The sequence below is a fragment of the Helianthus annuus genome, chromosome 17, assembly GCF_002127325.2.
Source record: "Helianthus annuus cultivar XRQ/B chromosome 17, HanXRQr2.0-SUNRISE, whole genome shotgun sequence".
Taxonomy (NCBI): domain Eukaryota; kingdom Viridiplantae; phylum Streptophyta; class Magnoliopsida; order Asterales; family Asteraceae; genus Helianthus; species Helianthus annuus.
Window position 1 is genome coordinate 13,495,932 of NC_035449.2, and position 17,014 is coordinate 13,512,945.

The following is a 17,014-nucleotide window of genomic DNA, read 5'->3' on the forward strand; positions in this document are numbered from 1 at the left end:
ATTTTACAAAAGTGTCAGTTGAATGTATTTACCAGTGTAAACTGACGTATTTTCCCAAAAAGACTAAATGCAGGTACTATGCGTAATTGGCCGGGATTTCTCCTTCGCATCATTAGAAGTCTCGCAAGCTTAAGATGCCTGAAGTCTGTTGAACAATATTTTGTTATTATATTTGATCCCCTGTGGATTTTATTTCAACCATGGGGATACTTTGATATTACACTTAAAGTTGAAATATACTATCTTTATTGCTTCCGCTGTGCATTCATATAATTGTGTGGTTTGACTATATTATTGCCAACTACGTCACGGTAATCCCCCACCGGGCCCACCGGTGAGACACGTGGAAATCGGGGTGTGACAGGTTGGTATCAGAGCCAACGTTGAGTGAATTAAACACTATCCTAATGTGTTTAATCTCAATGACACAATTGCACATACTTGAGTCTAGACACGAACATAGGACAAATTCGAATTGTTATTCTAGTTTGTCTTTTTATTGTTTATTGTTATTTAAAGTTTTGAAAGCAGGAAATATGCCACCTGCAATCAGACGAGGAAGAGGAGGAAGAGGCAAGGGACAGATCATTACTCACAATGATCACGAGGCTGGACCTTCGAACATGCGAGCTCCTTCCAGTACAAGGAGTGAAGAACCACAGAGATGAAGAAGAAATCTCTTTGAACCTGCGAGACATTCTACCTCGCATAGCTCAACACCCTCATACCGTCATTCGTTTGGACCAGATTCAGAAAACAATCCCATTAACCCTCAACCATCCTTTATACCTCTACAGCGATCTGCTTCCCACCAATCTAATGGCGATCCTTCACCTCTCTTCATAGGACAGTTTAACCCGGCGGATTACGTCCAAGAGCCTATAGGGTATAACCCTTTAGGACCATAGGATCACTTTTCTGAAGACAATGCAGTGGATATGGACGAGGATACGGACCCCGTCGAGCCTACAAGGGGTACTCCCAATCATCCAATCGAGATCTCGGACGGGTCATCCTTTCATGGGACACCCTATCAAGGTCCCGACAGCTACCAGGCGAGGTTTGACCAATGTAATTGGTACTTTACACCTTCACATCATTACTCGCCTCATGATCAACAGCAACAACAGGATCCTTCTGAGGATTCGCGGTTTGTGGCAGTTACGCCACCACCACCGCCACTGGTTCAACCAGTAATTCCAGATCCGCCTAGGCGTAGAAGATCAGGCGCACGGATGTCTACCCGAGGAGGGGAATCTCATTTCAGCACCCCTCGCCACTCGAGTGCTAGTCACTTCCCGTCAGTGCCTGAAGAAGAACCACAACTAGGGGAACCTTCTGGTCACCCTGCAGAGGTGAATTCTGCACCAGTTGCACCACCTCCGCCACCTTTCGGATATGACAATCCGATACCAGCGTACGGCGCTTCCACGGCTTACAATCCGTTTGAGCAGCCGACTCACACGCACTACAACTATAACTATGATGCCGATCCATATGTGGTAGCGGCTAATTATAATGCCCTCCATGGAACCTCTTGGAGACCGGATTACTCAGCTCATGGGTATCCTATACCTCCTAGACCTCCGGTTCAGCAACCGGCGCAGCAACCACGTTTTTCTCCACCGGAGCAAGAAGAAATACTCCACCGTTTAAACCGTGTGGAACGAGACTTCGAACAAGAACGCAAGAGTAATCGCGGATTTCTCAAGGGCCTAGCCAACCTACTAAAAGGGAGGAAGAAACGAGACCATTAGTCTCCTTATGTAATGATGTATTTGCAATTTAGTCCCTGCATGGACATTTATCGTATTTCAGTCCCTACGTGGACTTATCTTTTTAGTCCCTGTGTGGACACCTATCTATGTATTTGGTCCCTGCGAGGACTTGTTTTGTTATAAACCTCTGCGTAGGTACTTACTTATTTAAAAAGTCCCGTTTAGGGCAGCGTCTAATCATATTTGAAGTTTATGGAATGTATGTTATAAATTTCATTTTCGTTATTATTATACATGAAATAAATCAAAATACATTTCCTTTTAAATTAATCTGCCTAAATAAAGAATCTTAAGAGTGAAACCTAGCCAGGTGTCTTTTCAGACCCGGCCAAGATGGTAAGACCTGATTAAAAGATTCAGATTTCCAGTTAACCTCTGTAATCATGTTAACGTTCATGGCAGATGTGATTCGTTAAAATCGCACGCGTCATTCTTGTATAAAAATCCTTCTAAGGATTTCAAAGCCCAATTTAATGAATTGTAAATCATGGGTTAAATCGTCAATAAAAGACGATCATTTGTTAAACATCCATTAGTGATGTAATGCCTACGGGCCAAATTATAAAACATCCGTTAGTGATGTAGTGCCTACGGGCCAAATTATTGTCATATAAAGACAAAAGGCAGTGGTGGTCTATGACTCCCTGTCAGAGAAGGTAAAAGGACTATGGTTCAAACCTTCATGCCTTGATTCTCTGTAATCCCGGCTAATATTATAAAACGTCCTCGTGACTAGGCTTTTATGCCACTAACACTATTGTTTGTAATTAGGATAAGTATGTTCAAATCCTAAATAAAAGTGAGTAACAAATTAACCAGATATGGTCTCTGTTTACCATGGTTAATGAATTGCCATAAAAGACAATTCCATAATAAACTCCTAAATAAATTTTTTCGTTATCTTCTGTAGCAGATTCAAGTTACCATGGCTGATCCTAGTGGGGAGAATAGTCATACGAATGAAGACGAATACGATAACGCACAGGTTCATCTGACGGGCGCTCAATTAAAAGCTCTTGTGGACAATGCTGTTAAGGCAGCCCTAGATCGACAATACGAGGAATATACTGAATCCCGGAGCAGAACCATATCCAAACCACTCTCAAAGCCGAAAACCCACTCGAAATCCCACAGCAAACCACTGTCCAAGCCTAAAAAGGACGATGATAATCACTCGTCCAATGAAAACAGTGTCCGTAAAGAAAGGGTGTATACTGATGCATCTCGTGCCAGGGGCTGCACCTACAAGTATTTTTAATCTTGTAAACCTCGGGACTTCACTGGGGAGAAAGGCGCAGTTGATTGCATGATATGGCTAGATGAGATGGACACCGTGGTGGACATCAGTGGATGTGCAGAGAGGGACGTGGTAAAGTTTGTTTCACAATCGTTTAAGGGCGAGGCCCTGGCTTGGTGGAGGGCTTTGGTTCAGGCCTCGTGAAAGGCTGTGCTATACAGCATGACATGGGAGGAATTCATTTCTCTCATCAAGGAGAATTACTGCCCTCAACATGAGGTTGAAAAGATAGAGACTGACTTCCTGTCGTTAGTGATGACGAACCTTGACTGTCAGGCTTACTTAACGAGCTTCAACACGATGTCCCGGTTGGTTCCGTATCTGGTAACCCCGGAGCCAAAAAGAATCGCTCGTTTTATCGGTGGGTTAGCCCCCGAAATAAAGGCAAGCGTGAAGGCCTCTTGGCCAGCGACCTTTCGATCTGTAGCCGACATATCTTTGTCCCTTACTCTGGATGCGGTCCGACAAAGATCGCTAAGGAACAAAGCAGCTGAAAAGAGAAAGCGTGAAGATGATACTTCACGGAGGTCGGGCAAGAAGCACCGTGGAAACGGTGATAACAAGAGAGGGTCGGAGTCAAGGAAGGATGGGCAACAGTCTGGTGAGAAGCCCAAGTGCAAGAATTGCAAGAGACATCACTTTGGAAAGTGTAGGCTCGAATCGAACTCGCAGACTTAGTCGAAGTCGTATGCTTGCGGGTTGTGCAAGTCCAAGGACCACAAGACCGTGGATTGCAAGAAAATAAAAGATGCAACTTGCTACAACTGCAACGAGAAGGGGCACATTAAAAGCAACTGCCCTAAATATGCCAAGAAGCCTGAAGAAGCCAAGAAGAACAATGCAAGAGTCTTCAGGATGGAGGCGAAGGAAGCAGTGCTGGATGATAACGTGATCACAGGTACTTTTCTCGTAAATGATATCTTTGCAAGAGTGCTTTTTGATTCGGGCGCTGATAAGTCCTTCGTAGATCATAAATTTTGCAAATTGCTGAATATGCCTATCAAAACCTTAAATGTGAATTACGAGGTAGAGCTAGCAGATGGCACCATAGAAACCGTCTCCACTGTGTTAGATGGATGTGTGATATCCATTAAGAACCACTCTTTTCCTCTATCTCTACTTCCCTTTAATTTGGCTGGTTTTGACATAGTTCTGGGTATGGACTGGTTATCTCACCACCAGGCCCAAATCGTCTGCAACAGAAAGCAAGTGGTGATAAAGACTCCGTCTGGTGAATCGCTTACCATTCGAGGAGATACCCAGCACGGATTTCCTGAGCAAGTGACCATGCTCAAGGCTTCAAAATGTCTAAAGAAGGGTTGTGTCATTTACATGGCACAGGTGATTTTTGAAGAGCCTAAACCGAAGATATAAGACATTCCCATCATTTCGGAATATCCAGAAGTTTTCCCTGAAGATCTACCTGGTTTGCCACCAGATAGGCAAGTGGAATTCAGGATCGATATCATCCCTGGAGCAGCACCTATTGCTAGAGCACCTTACAGGCTAGCACCAACCGAAATGAAGGAGTTAAGGACCCAGCTGGATGAACTACTGGCTAAAGGTTTCATCAAACCTAGTTCGTCTCCCTGGGGAGCACCTGTCCTGTTTGTTAAGAAGAAGGACAGATCGATGCGTCTGTGCATCGATTATCGCGAGCTTAATAAAGTCACGATAAAGAATAGATATCCCTTGCCAAGGATCGACGATTTGTTCGATCAGTTACAAGGGGCAAGTTATTTTTCGAAGATTGACTTGAGGTCAGGCTATCATCAACTAAAAGTCAGAGATGAAGACGTACATAAAACCGCATTTAGGACTCGATACGGTCACTATGAGTTCCTAGTGATGCCTTTCGGGCTCACTAATGCACCGGCTGCGTTCATGGATCTCATGAATCGCGTCTGCAAGCCGTACTTAGACAAATTTGTCATCGTTTTCATCGACGATATTCTTATCTACTCAAAGAACAAAGCTGACCATGAGAAACACATTCGTTGTATTCTCAAACTGCTGCATCGTGAGAAACTCTATGCCAAATTCTCTAAATGCGAATTCTGGCTTCGAGAAGTCCAATTTCTAGGACACATTGTCAGCGAGCGTGGTATCTAGGTGGATCCCGCTAAAGTAGAGGCTTTCATGAATTGGCAAGAGCCAAAGACGCCTACAGAGATTCGTAGTTTCCTGGGGTTAGCAGGATACTACAGGCGATTCATTGAAAATTTTTCGAGGATTGCTGCGCCCTTAGCTTCTCTGACCAAGAAGAAGATAAAGTTCGTTTGGGGCCCTAAGCAGCAAGAGTCCTTTGATATTCTAAAGCAAAAGCTGAGCAACGCTCCTGTAACGCTCCGTATTTTCGTACCTTTCTTATTTTAGCAAGTCGTGTTGTACCTTCCATATTTAGACACTTGTACTCTCTTTGTAACCTACTTTCGTTTCGTTTGTAATTCGAGACTATTGATCATAATGAAAACGAAGCTATTTTATTCATGTTTGTGTTAGACTTATGTGCAATGTTCACGTTTGAACGATATATTATCATAGACTCCCGATTCGTTATTACGCTTAATGCTCGTTAAACAAGTTGAAACCCGTAAAATAGTGAAACTCGAAAGTTTCGCGAAATGAATAATCATTTAAAGATTTTTATTCGTTATAAATAAGGTCATTTAAACTAATTAAATTAACTAATTTTGTTATTTAAAAGTTTATTTTTATTAATAAACTGGTTAACCTCGTTAGATATTAAAGTTAGTAAACTAACTTAGTTAGTTTAAACTAAAACGTTAGTTTTCTTTTAATATAACTTGGTTATTTAATAATTCAGGGGTGGGTTATGCAATTTTTTGAAAGTATAGAACTTGCAGGGACTGGTTGTGTAATATTTGAAAGTTTAATAAAACAAAAAAAAAGAATAAAAAAAGAATAAAAAAAGAACGCTGGCCACGGGACTCGAACCCGGGTCAGTGGTTCCACAGACCCACGCATTAACCAGCTGAGCTGGGACTCCTCATTGAACAATATCAGCCCAGTAAAATATATATCAACTCGTTAAAACGGCCTGATTCACAGCCCAGCGCGGACAGACTCGTTTTGGGCGGGTTTTTGGTGAGTTTTTGAGTTTTAAATCATGTTTTAACATTAATTACTCAACCACAACCTAACCTAAACCCTCTCCTATAAATACACACCCCTTCCAAGCTCAAAACACTTTACAAACACTCTCTAATCTCTCCAAAATCACTCTCAAAACTCTTGCAACTCAGAATTCGGGCAGATTCATACCCTTGCACTAAAGTGAGTATAACTTGCTCATTTCTTAACGAAATTACTTGATTTTTCTTCCTACTTGCTTGGATAATCATAGAGTTTGATTCCTTGACTTCTCCTTGGAGAAATCAGACCTGGAATTGCTCTGAAATGGTCCAAGAACTTTCTGTTTTGTTTCATACTCTTTCAAACTTGTTTAAACTTCATCCAACTTGTGTCTAACACATCTCAAGCCTATGTCCTAATGCTTACAACCTCTCTTATGGTTGGTTAAGCTTAAAAACAAGGTTGAGACACTATAAATCAGAGGTTAAAACCTCAAATACTTTCTGTTTTTATTAGGGTATTTCACCCACAAGTCATGTTCAAGCTTGGTTCTTGATGAGAAGTGATTATGGAACAACTTGGGTTGTTCCAACATAAAATCCTCACATGATTTGATGATTTCTCTTTAGTTAGGTTGTTTGTATTATTGTACTAATCCTAGTTCGTGACCCTCCTTGGTTGTTTTTACATCAAGTGAAGTGGTGAACATTCAAGGGGTTCCTAAATGGAAGCATGTTCTTCCTACCCCATACATGACATCCATGATAACTCGAGGTGCCTAAACGAAGATTCTAATCTTCTACCTCCTACTTGAACTATTGAACTAAATAATATGTAATACTTAACCTAAATATGTACATACACTCATTCGAACCTTTAACATTAAACTTGTGTTTATATGTTAAATTAGTAGGATAACATCTAAGACCTAAAACTCTAAAGTATGATTCTAATGGGTGTACTACCCATGAAAACATTCTAACCCTAGCGGTTACATAGTGTCATACAAGGGTTTTAAAGATGATTATTTTTCGTATCGTACTTTATTCTACTTTATGTTATATTAAACTCCGAATTTATAATCTTCCGTTGAACGCCAAACTCACACACCTATGTTTCCTCGTGTAGAAGGACTAGGTGCTCCAAGTTAATCCATCACCTAACTTACTCTCGGATCTCCAAGTCAAGACTTGTAAACCGTGAGTATACTCGATCCCTTTTTCCCCTCTACACTTTGGGATGCAACATGTATAATTATGCAAACATCTTTAAACTAAACTAAACATACTCAATCCTTGTACAAACATGAAACTAATGTGCTTTACTTATGATTCTTGTATGCTCTATTTGAACGATTTGGAACGTATATGCTCATTAACTTTGCTAGCCCACCTTAACAATTATAGCGCTATAGGATTTACGCACCGCCCGTTAAACTTGGGGTATTGTTAAGTTAAACATTTACCATCCCGCTATCAATTGGGATTAGGTTATTTTATGCGTTGGATTCTTGGGTTTGATCATAGTGTATGCCAAAATTGCATACTAGTAATTCACATATTATGAATCATGTTGGATTTGAGCCTTTTATTCTATTATGCTATGTAAACAAACTTGTATACTCGCTCATTGCCTTTGCATTGAAACTCTATTTTAATACATGTTGCAGGTTGACTAATGAAGTATGGATGATTGATGAAACAAGTTTAGGGTGGACTAGATACACACCTTTAATCTATTTATCTTTTAATGTTATGTTACTTGTTGAAACAATGTTGTATTTTGTTTTGAATATTGTATGACAATTTAGCACTTGCAATGAAATTTGAATTTAATTAAATATTGTCACATAGTGTTATGAAGTCTCTAGCAATCTATACACACTTCGTCTCATCCCGATGTTTCCGCCATCGGTTGGGGTGTGACAGCTCCTGTGCTAACACTACCGGAAGGTACCGAGGAGTTCGTAGTTTTCTGCGACACATCACACACTGGCATGGGATGTGTGCTCATGCAGAAAGGCAAGGTTATTGCCTATGCTTCGAGACAGTTAAAGGTGCACGAGAAGAATTACACCACCCATGACTTGGAGCTGGGTGCCGTTGTGTTCGCACTGAAACTGTGGAGGCATTATCTGTATGGTATCAAGTTTGTAATCTACTCGGACCATAAGAGCCTTCAACATCTGTTTAATCAGAAGGAGCTAAACATGAGGCAACGCCGTTGGATGGAGACTTTAAATGATTATGATTGTGAAATCAGATATCATCCCGGCAAGGCGAAAGTAGTCGCCGATGCCTTGAGTAGAAAGGAAAGGGTGAAACCTATCCGAATCAATGCCAAAAGCATTGAAGTGAAGAATAATTTAATTGAAAGGGTGTTAGCTGCACAGAGAGAAGCTGTGTTGGAAGCTAACTATCCTAAAGAAAAGTTAGGAGTAACTGAGGAGCAGTTGACTCTTAGCAAGGACGGAATTTTACGATTAAATGGACGGATATGGGTTCCAATTTATGGAGGACTACGAGATGTCATCCTCCAGGAAGCCCATAGTTCCAAATATTCTGTTCATCCTGGAGCAGATAAAATATATCAGGATCTAAAGGCAAATTATTGGTGGATAGGCTTGAAAAAGTCTGTAGCCGCTTATGTAGCCAAATGCTTGACTTGTGCGCAAGTCAAAGCTGAGCATCAGAAGCCGTCTGGCTTGCTACAACAGCCTGAACTTCCAGAATGGAAGTGGGAATGTGTAACTATGGATTTTATTACCAAGTTACCCAAAACAAGGAAAGGAAATGACACAATATGGGTAATAGTCGATAGACTGACTAAGTCAGCTCATTTCTTACCCATCAAGGAGACTTATAGCTCCGACACGTTAGCCCAGTTATACGTTGATAAGATTGTAGCCTTGCATGGCATACCTGTGTCTATTATCTCCGATAGGGATACTAGATACACGTCACATTTCTGGAAAAGCTTCCAGCAATCTTTGTGCACACGTTTGAATTTTAGTACGGCTTACCATCCTCAGACAGACGGTCAGAGTGAGCGTACTATTCAAACGTTGGAACATATGCTGCGTGCATGTGCTATCGATTTGGGTGGTAGTTGGGATAAGAACCTACCACTAATCGAATTCTCCTACAACAATAGCTACCATACCAGCATAAAGGCTGCGCCTTTTGAGGCATTATACGGTAGAAAGTGTAGATCGCCTGTTTGTTGGGCGGAAGTTGGAGACGTCCAATTATCAGGACCAGAGATAATCTTCGAAACGACGGACAAGATTGTCCAGATTCGAGACCGTCTCAAGGCTGCCCGAGATAGGCAGAAGAGTTACGCGGATCTGAAGCGTAAAGATTTTCACTTCGAAGTAGGTGAAAAAGTGTTACTTAAAGTGTCACCCTGGAAGGGGGTGATGCGTTTCGGTAAGAAAGGTAAACTAAGCCCGAGATACATAGGACCTTTCGAGGTTATCGAACGGGTCGGGTCCGTTGCCTATAAGTTAAACTTACCAGAAGAGCTCAATGGAATTCACAATGTGTTCCACATCTGCAATCTAAAGAAGTGCTTCGCTGATGAATCATTGGTGATACCTCATACAGATGTGCATATAGATGAGAGCTTGAAATTTGTGGAAAAACCTTTGTCGATTGAAGATCGACAGGTAAAGAAGCTTCGAAGGAAGCATGTACCTATTGTTAAGGTCAAATGGGATGCCCGAAGAGGTCCCGAATTCACGTGGGAGGTTGAAGCCACGATGAAAGAGAAATACCCTTATTTATTTCAGTAAATCTCGGGTCGAGATTTATTTTAAGGGGGTGAGGATGTAACACCTCGAAATTTTGTGTCCAATGTAGGTCCCCTTGATGTATGGATCTTTAACAGAATTGTCAATCCAATCAAGAGTGCGGAATCCTCTTGATCAGAATAAGCAGAAACGTGTAGAAACAGAAATCAGCAATCACTTTCAAACCAGATCTTTATTGATTAACTATCAAACTGATTACAATCAATAAAGATCCTCACACACTCAAATTCGTCCAAGCCTAGCTCTCACGAATTTCAATGTCTCTCAAACTCTGTTTTGGCTGATTAACCTAAACCCTAAAGCCTAACCTTGTTTATATAACACAAGGTTTACTATTTGGGCTAGGGTTTGCAACATGGGCAAGCCCAATTCGTTCCCCTTGACCCAAATGGGTTTAGTTTAGCCCAAACTCTATAATCTCACTATTACAAAGCTAAACCCTAAAGCCTAACCTTGTTTATATAACACAAGGTTTACTATTTGGGCTAGGGTTTGCAACATGGGCAAGCCCAATTCGTTCCCCTTGACCCAAATGGGTTTAGTTTAGCCCAAACTCTATAATCTCACTATTACAAAGCTAAACCCGCTAACCGTTTATCGTTTAACTAATTACAAGATATCCAAAGACCAAATCTAAGCTGTTGTCACAGAATATGCACCAACATCCAATAATGTGTTAAAGTTTGATTTAGATATGCCTTAGGACTCTCTTAGGACCAGGTTATATGACGGTATAACCCTTTGTGACCGGTTCGTTGTTTGTCCGAGTCTTTTACACCTTTCCGTTAAATGCTTAAAAGTTGACCTTAACGCCCTTTTTAAATTAAAACGAGTATTTAGGACACGTGAACGGATCATAACCTTGGTTACTGATTTCTAAGCATGTCCCTAAAATTTCACGGCAATCCGCGGTCCAGAATAAGAGTTATGCTAAATAGCGCAAATTACGAAACTTTAGTAATTTAATAGCGCAATTAGCATAACGCTTATCTAAACCCGGATTTCGACACCAAACCTTTTACTCACTGATGTAAAATAATATTTTGGGATTTTTAAAGATTTTTAATTATTTTTAACCTGCTCATAACCTGCGGTTATGGCAACGGTTCGGTAAATACCGAATATACCCTTTTCGGCCATAACTTGAGTTCTACAAGGTCTTTTGACCCGATTCCAATTGCTACTGATTTTAAATAATAAATGAAGTATTTAAGACTTTATAAACTGTTCGGGAAACTCAGATTTCCTGTAGAACTCCAAAACCTCTTTTATAATCTTTAAAAAGACCGAAATACCCCTACGGGGCGTAATATAAACTTAAACTCGTTACGGGCATTATGGAAGGTATCCTACTGATACCACAACCTCTTTAAAGCATGTTGACTTAGGAAAACAGTGTAGGACTCTTACGGTTACCCGTTGCGCCTTTTGCGCGCACGGTTCGGCTTATGTAACTAGTTACATAAATTAGCCGATACGGGTCAAACCATATTGTTTTGACCCCAAAATACAGAGTGCGATTATTATACCCCTATAAAACAAGTCTTCAAACTTGTTGGGTCAAAATCACATTCCATTCCCGGTTTTCGCCTTTCACGCGATTAAACCGTATCTATCATTTGAAACTGACCGGTCTAGGCTACTGCCAATATAAAGACCCGTTAGGATTCTAATAGGTTATTTTAAAACCTTCGTTCCAGAATAGGAGAGCAGTAAAAGCTATCTGTGATTTATTCAATTAAGGATTATACTTGCAAAGGTAAATACTTTTAACTTATTTTCCGTTATACGGGCTTGGGTTATGGTATTTAAAATACCGCTTGGTCGGGCAATTGACCCCAACTCATTAGTAGTTGGGTATTATCAATGTGACCCGTTTAAAAACTTGTTTTGTTGGCTTTAAGCCTTTGGGAGCTTAATGACCATGTCCCGGATATCCTTGGCATCATTTTACGAAATGACAACGACCTCGACATCCGGGTGTAGGCGTACACCCGGCATTGTGTCTATATTTAATTAAAGGTATAACCGTTGGTTACCCGCCACGACTTTATGCTTAGTGGCATGTCTATTAACCTTTAACCCGGCACGACCCGGGCGACCGAACGCATAGCAGACATGTAATTCTTTACAAGATTTAATTATAAATTATCCCAAGTTATAAAGAGTTTGTGCCTTGTGCATTTAAACCAATTTTATTAAACATTTTACAAAAATGTCAGTTGAATGTATTTACCAGTGTAAACTGACGTATTTTCCCAAAAAGACTAAATGCAGGTACTATGCGTAATTGGCTGGGATTTCTCCTTTGCGTCATTAGAAGTCTCGCAAGCTTAAGATGCCTGAAGTCTGTTGAACAATATTTTGTTATTATATTTGATCCCCTGTGGATTTTATTTCAACGATGGGGATACTTTGATATTACACTTAAAGTTGAAATATACTATCTTTATTGCTTCCGCTTTGCATTCATATAATTGTGTGGTTTGACTATATTGTTGCCAACTACATCACGGTAATCCCCCACCGGGCCCACCGGTGAGACACGTGGAAATCGGGGTGTGACACAATTTAATAAGCATCATTAAGACTTATATGTCACCGTTTAATCAAAGAGAGTTTAATAAGCATCATAACATTTAGATATCAAAACAAGGGTAATCCTAATCCTGATCATTAACTTCAAAAACCCAGAAAATATCAGTTGCCAAAATAACCCTTTTAAATTGTTATACATAAACTACTAGTTAGGCATCATACCAAGCAAGCCCCCTTTCTTCATGCTCGCCTACTGAAACAGAGGTCAATCCTGAACCCCATCCCCATCCTCAACAGGACCCGGTATTGGATCCGGACAAGGCAACGGGTCACCTGCACCCTAATTCCAACTAGAATTCCATGAAAAACAAACCAAATTTCAGATTATATGCATGTCACGCATCACAAAATCAACGATTCTAAGTAAAATTAACACAATGTCGTATCAATAACATGGAAACTAATCAACAAGATCACGTATTGCCTCATGGTTAGGATGATCGGAGCTGTTGAAAGTGTGATTGGCCGGAGAAGATGGTTGCACTGAGCTACTGTAGAAGGCGGGCATGGTTTGGGAATAAGAGGGAGTGAAATGGTGCGTTTGACGGAAGATTAAGGATTATAAAAGGAGTAAAACGCTCAGTTTTGGGTGAAATGACCAAATTGCCCTTCACGCCGTTAAGTCTACTAAACAGTCAACTAACAAAATTTAGTGCCTGAGACTTGATTGCAAGCAATTGACAACCACAGGGATCGAACTGTTAAATTTTATCAAATAAGGGTTGAATCTGCGATTGACTGTAAACCAAAGGAACTAAACTGTACTTTACTCTTAAATATTTTATAGATAAGGGAATGTAAATGAAAATTGCACTAGAAGGCAAAACCATGCACCCTTTGTAAAAAAATAATGTTGAAAAATAAGCAAGTTGCACGTTAATAAAATAAAAAAATAAATTAAAAGAGAATTATACACATTAAAAAATGATTAAAGTGTAAGAGTGTAAATAACTTAAAGTTTATAAACTTTAGTGTAAATTGCTTATACTTTATTAAAGTTGAGGAGTTATAAGACACATATATTAAAGATGGGAGTGTGTAAACAAAAAATTACCTTAAATGACAAAATTAAGAGTGCTATAGCTAATGGTTAGGCTATTCGTTACTGTTTCATAATTTTTTAGTGTCACATAAAAAAGTAATTGTTACATCACTGTCACGTAGGCATAAATTTTCCCTCATTTTTTTTCACCTTTAGGGAGGACATGACATTCATTTCTCCTACCTTAGAACCCGTAGTCATGCATACTACTCTAATACCACTAAATTACTGACAACGCTTCTTTCATCTACCTTAGAACCAACACTCCTTTACTTTATCCACCAATCAGACACACTCACCCCAACTACCCTAAGCAGGTATGTATACCGGTGAATGGAACAATACCTGAAGGGGTGGCGGCAGTGTACCCACGTCGGGTATGTACTTGCAAACCCTATCCATGAAGGCGCCCATCCCTATGTACGTATCGGTTTCACAAATTTTCAATATCATTCACGCATTAAAAAAGATAAAATATGATTGAATGAACGCTTTAGGTCACCCTCTCTTTTCACGGCCTTTCACACACCTTGTCATGGTGTTTCAACCCTTTCACATGCCAACTCACCTAGATGACCGCATTATTTTTTAATATATAATAAAATAATAATAATAATCGCCTCTGATGGTTCATAACTATTTAATTCATTCAATAAAAAACAAAACAAAAGTAACTATCAAAAGGAAAAGTCAGTCGTCGACTCGACGTGATGCAACAAATATTTTTATGATCTTCATTGCGTCAATTTTTAAACATTATCTAATTCATGCGGAGTCAGCTCAGTCGACCAATTTCCTTTATTTTTAAGTTACTTGTGAAATATTTTAGATGGCAAGTAGATCCAATGTGGGTGACAGAATATTAAAACAATCTCCAATCGCTATTCTACCTGATTTATTTATTTATTTATTTATTGAGGGTGTGCTACAATAAGATTAGAGCTAGAGGACCGTATAGAACTATAGATGTTTATTGGGTTGGATACCTTATATGAATCTGCTAAGAAGAAAAAAACTGTTATGAGAGGGGGTCTCCACTACTAGAAAAAACACCTTTCTTGACATGCATTGCGTGTCATAAAAGGGTCTTTATGACACGCAAATGCGAGTCGTTGATTGAGGAGTCATAAAATTAACATGACATGTATTTGTGTGTCATGTTTTTACGACACACATTTAATGACACACATTTAATGACACGCATTCATGACACACATTTAATGACACGCATTCATGACACACATTCATGACACTCATTTTATGACACTCATTTTATGACACCTTTTAATGACACACATTCATGACACTCATTTTATGACACTTTTTAATGACAAGCGTTCATGACACATACGTATGACATTCATTTACGAGTGTCATGCTTTTAATTGTATAATTTTTTTTATAAAATTACTAATTTGCCCTGGATACATGTATAATAACAAAAATAATAAATCTTTTTCATAAAACAAATAAACATATATATATACCAAAACAATCCATTACATAATTATTTGTCAAGTATACTACAAATATTTTAACGTTAACAAAAAAAGAATTGTTTGTCAATACATCGTTAACACCTAAAATACGATTTGTCACTTAAAAATAGAGGTAACCGCATAAGTCGATCAGTTTTCGCGAATGCCATCCATATCTGCAGCCGAGTATTCCTCTACTCCTTTCCCAACCTGAAACAACAATTAAATAAAATAAATCTTAAAATCAGAATTTAATCCTAATATATGAATTTAAGCATTTGTTTGGATATGTAAGTACATATTTCTCTAATATACCGACTAAAATATGGCTAAACTTACATTATTATTGTCAAGTACTTCAACTCCATCGTAAGCTATCTCCTTCATGAACTTCATCACATAGTAGCCACGTTCAGTACCTTCTGGCTGACATGGACACTACAAAATTAAAAATATAAAGAAATGTGAAACCATTGTGATTTAAGTTTAAACTAAAGGGTTTCACTACTTACAATATCATTACAACCATAATTTAAACAAGAGATTGTGTGCTTACCCTAGCGTTAATCCAGATGAGTTTAACCCTTATGTTGGCAATATTCAAAGTAAATGAGAATTTATAATGTTAAAATGCCTAAATTTAAGTTTAACCCTTATGTTGGAAATATTCGATTTCTTTTTGCATTTCAAGCAACTGCGTTTTTCAACTTAATGGCTCTCTTTGAATGATTCCATAAGCCCGATAGGAATCATCTAGGTAAATACATCCAATTCATGGCATTCCTCGCCTCGTGCATCCTGAAGTTAATAGCAATATTCAAGACAGAAAAAGATGATTGATGTTACAAAATGCAAGATTAATGACACATTACTTAATCTACTAATAAATCCGACACATACATGGAGAAAAAAATGAACAAAAATCACTTATCATGTCCCATCATTATCTATAAACTTAACACTTGTTGTAGAAAGATCTAAAGTCCCACATGTAACTGGTAAATTATAATTAGTTTCTAGTGGTTTAAAAAATAAAAACTATAATGTATGCAAGTCGGGTCCTATACATACCTGGATCTCTCTAAACTGTCAAACAACATTGAGCTGGAAAATATCATCTTATGCCACTGCAAACTGCAATTAATCACCACCAAAACAGATTATTAATTTCCTCCAAGCTATTAATCATCGCCGGTTAATAACATTTTTCATTTGACCAACCATCTTAAGCCACCAAAAAGATCATTAAGTTTCCTCCCATCAATGTCATAACCAAACTAAATAAAAGAATTGAAAAAAGAGTTGAATGCATAAGAAATAAAGGTCAAGCTACTTCATATATATAAATCAATGAATTCAAACTACAATGTTACCTCGAAAACTTTAGCTTCCAAAGCATGTAGTCCACTTATCAACAATAATTGAAAATATTTAGACTACTATATTTAAAAAATTCAAACAGAACATAAATAAAAAGTAAACATTTGTATGTTAGAATTCCTAAGTTTCCCAAGTGCAAGACCAAATCTGTCAGATATAAAGAGTCCAATATCTTCGAAAGACATTATTTCTTAGACTACCCGTAGTCGCTGTGTTTCGGCGTTTTCCCCTCAAACACGCCCGACCACGCCACCACCTCCGCCCCGTGCGTGCGTGCGTGCGTGCCTGCATGCATGCATGCATGCATGTATGTATGTATGCATGTATGTATGTATGTATGTATGTATGTATGTATGTATGTATGTATGTATGTATGTATAGGTATGTGTGTGAAGGAGGGGCCGGCGAGGTCGTCCCAAACCAGGCGGAGATGACGGGGACGGGAAGGGGGGCGGTGTTCCGGGGCGGCGCCGTGCCTAGCCAGCCCTTGGCCGTCCCCCATACCGACCAGCCTTACCAATATCACTAAATCAC

General features: G+C 39.2%; 1 long non-coding RNA gene across 1 annotated transcript; it reads right to left on the reverse strand.

Annotated features, from left to right (window-relative positions):
- Positions 1-15,116: 15,116 nt before the first annotated feature.
- LOC110922854 lies at positions 15,117-16,639 on the reverse strand. Its single transcript, XR_002583533.2, has 3 exons — positions 16,172-16,639; positions 15,440-15,898; positions 15,117-15,310 (listed from the first exon to the last, which is right to left on the reverse strand). It is a non-coding gene; the product is annotated as an uncharacterized LOC110922854 (long non-coding RNA).
- Between the last annotated feature and the right edge of the window lie 375 nt (positions 16,640-17,014).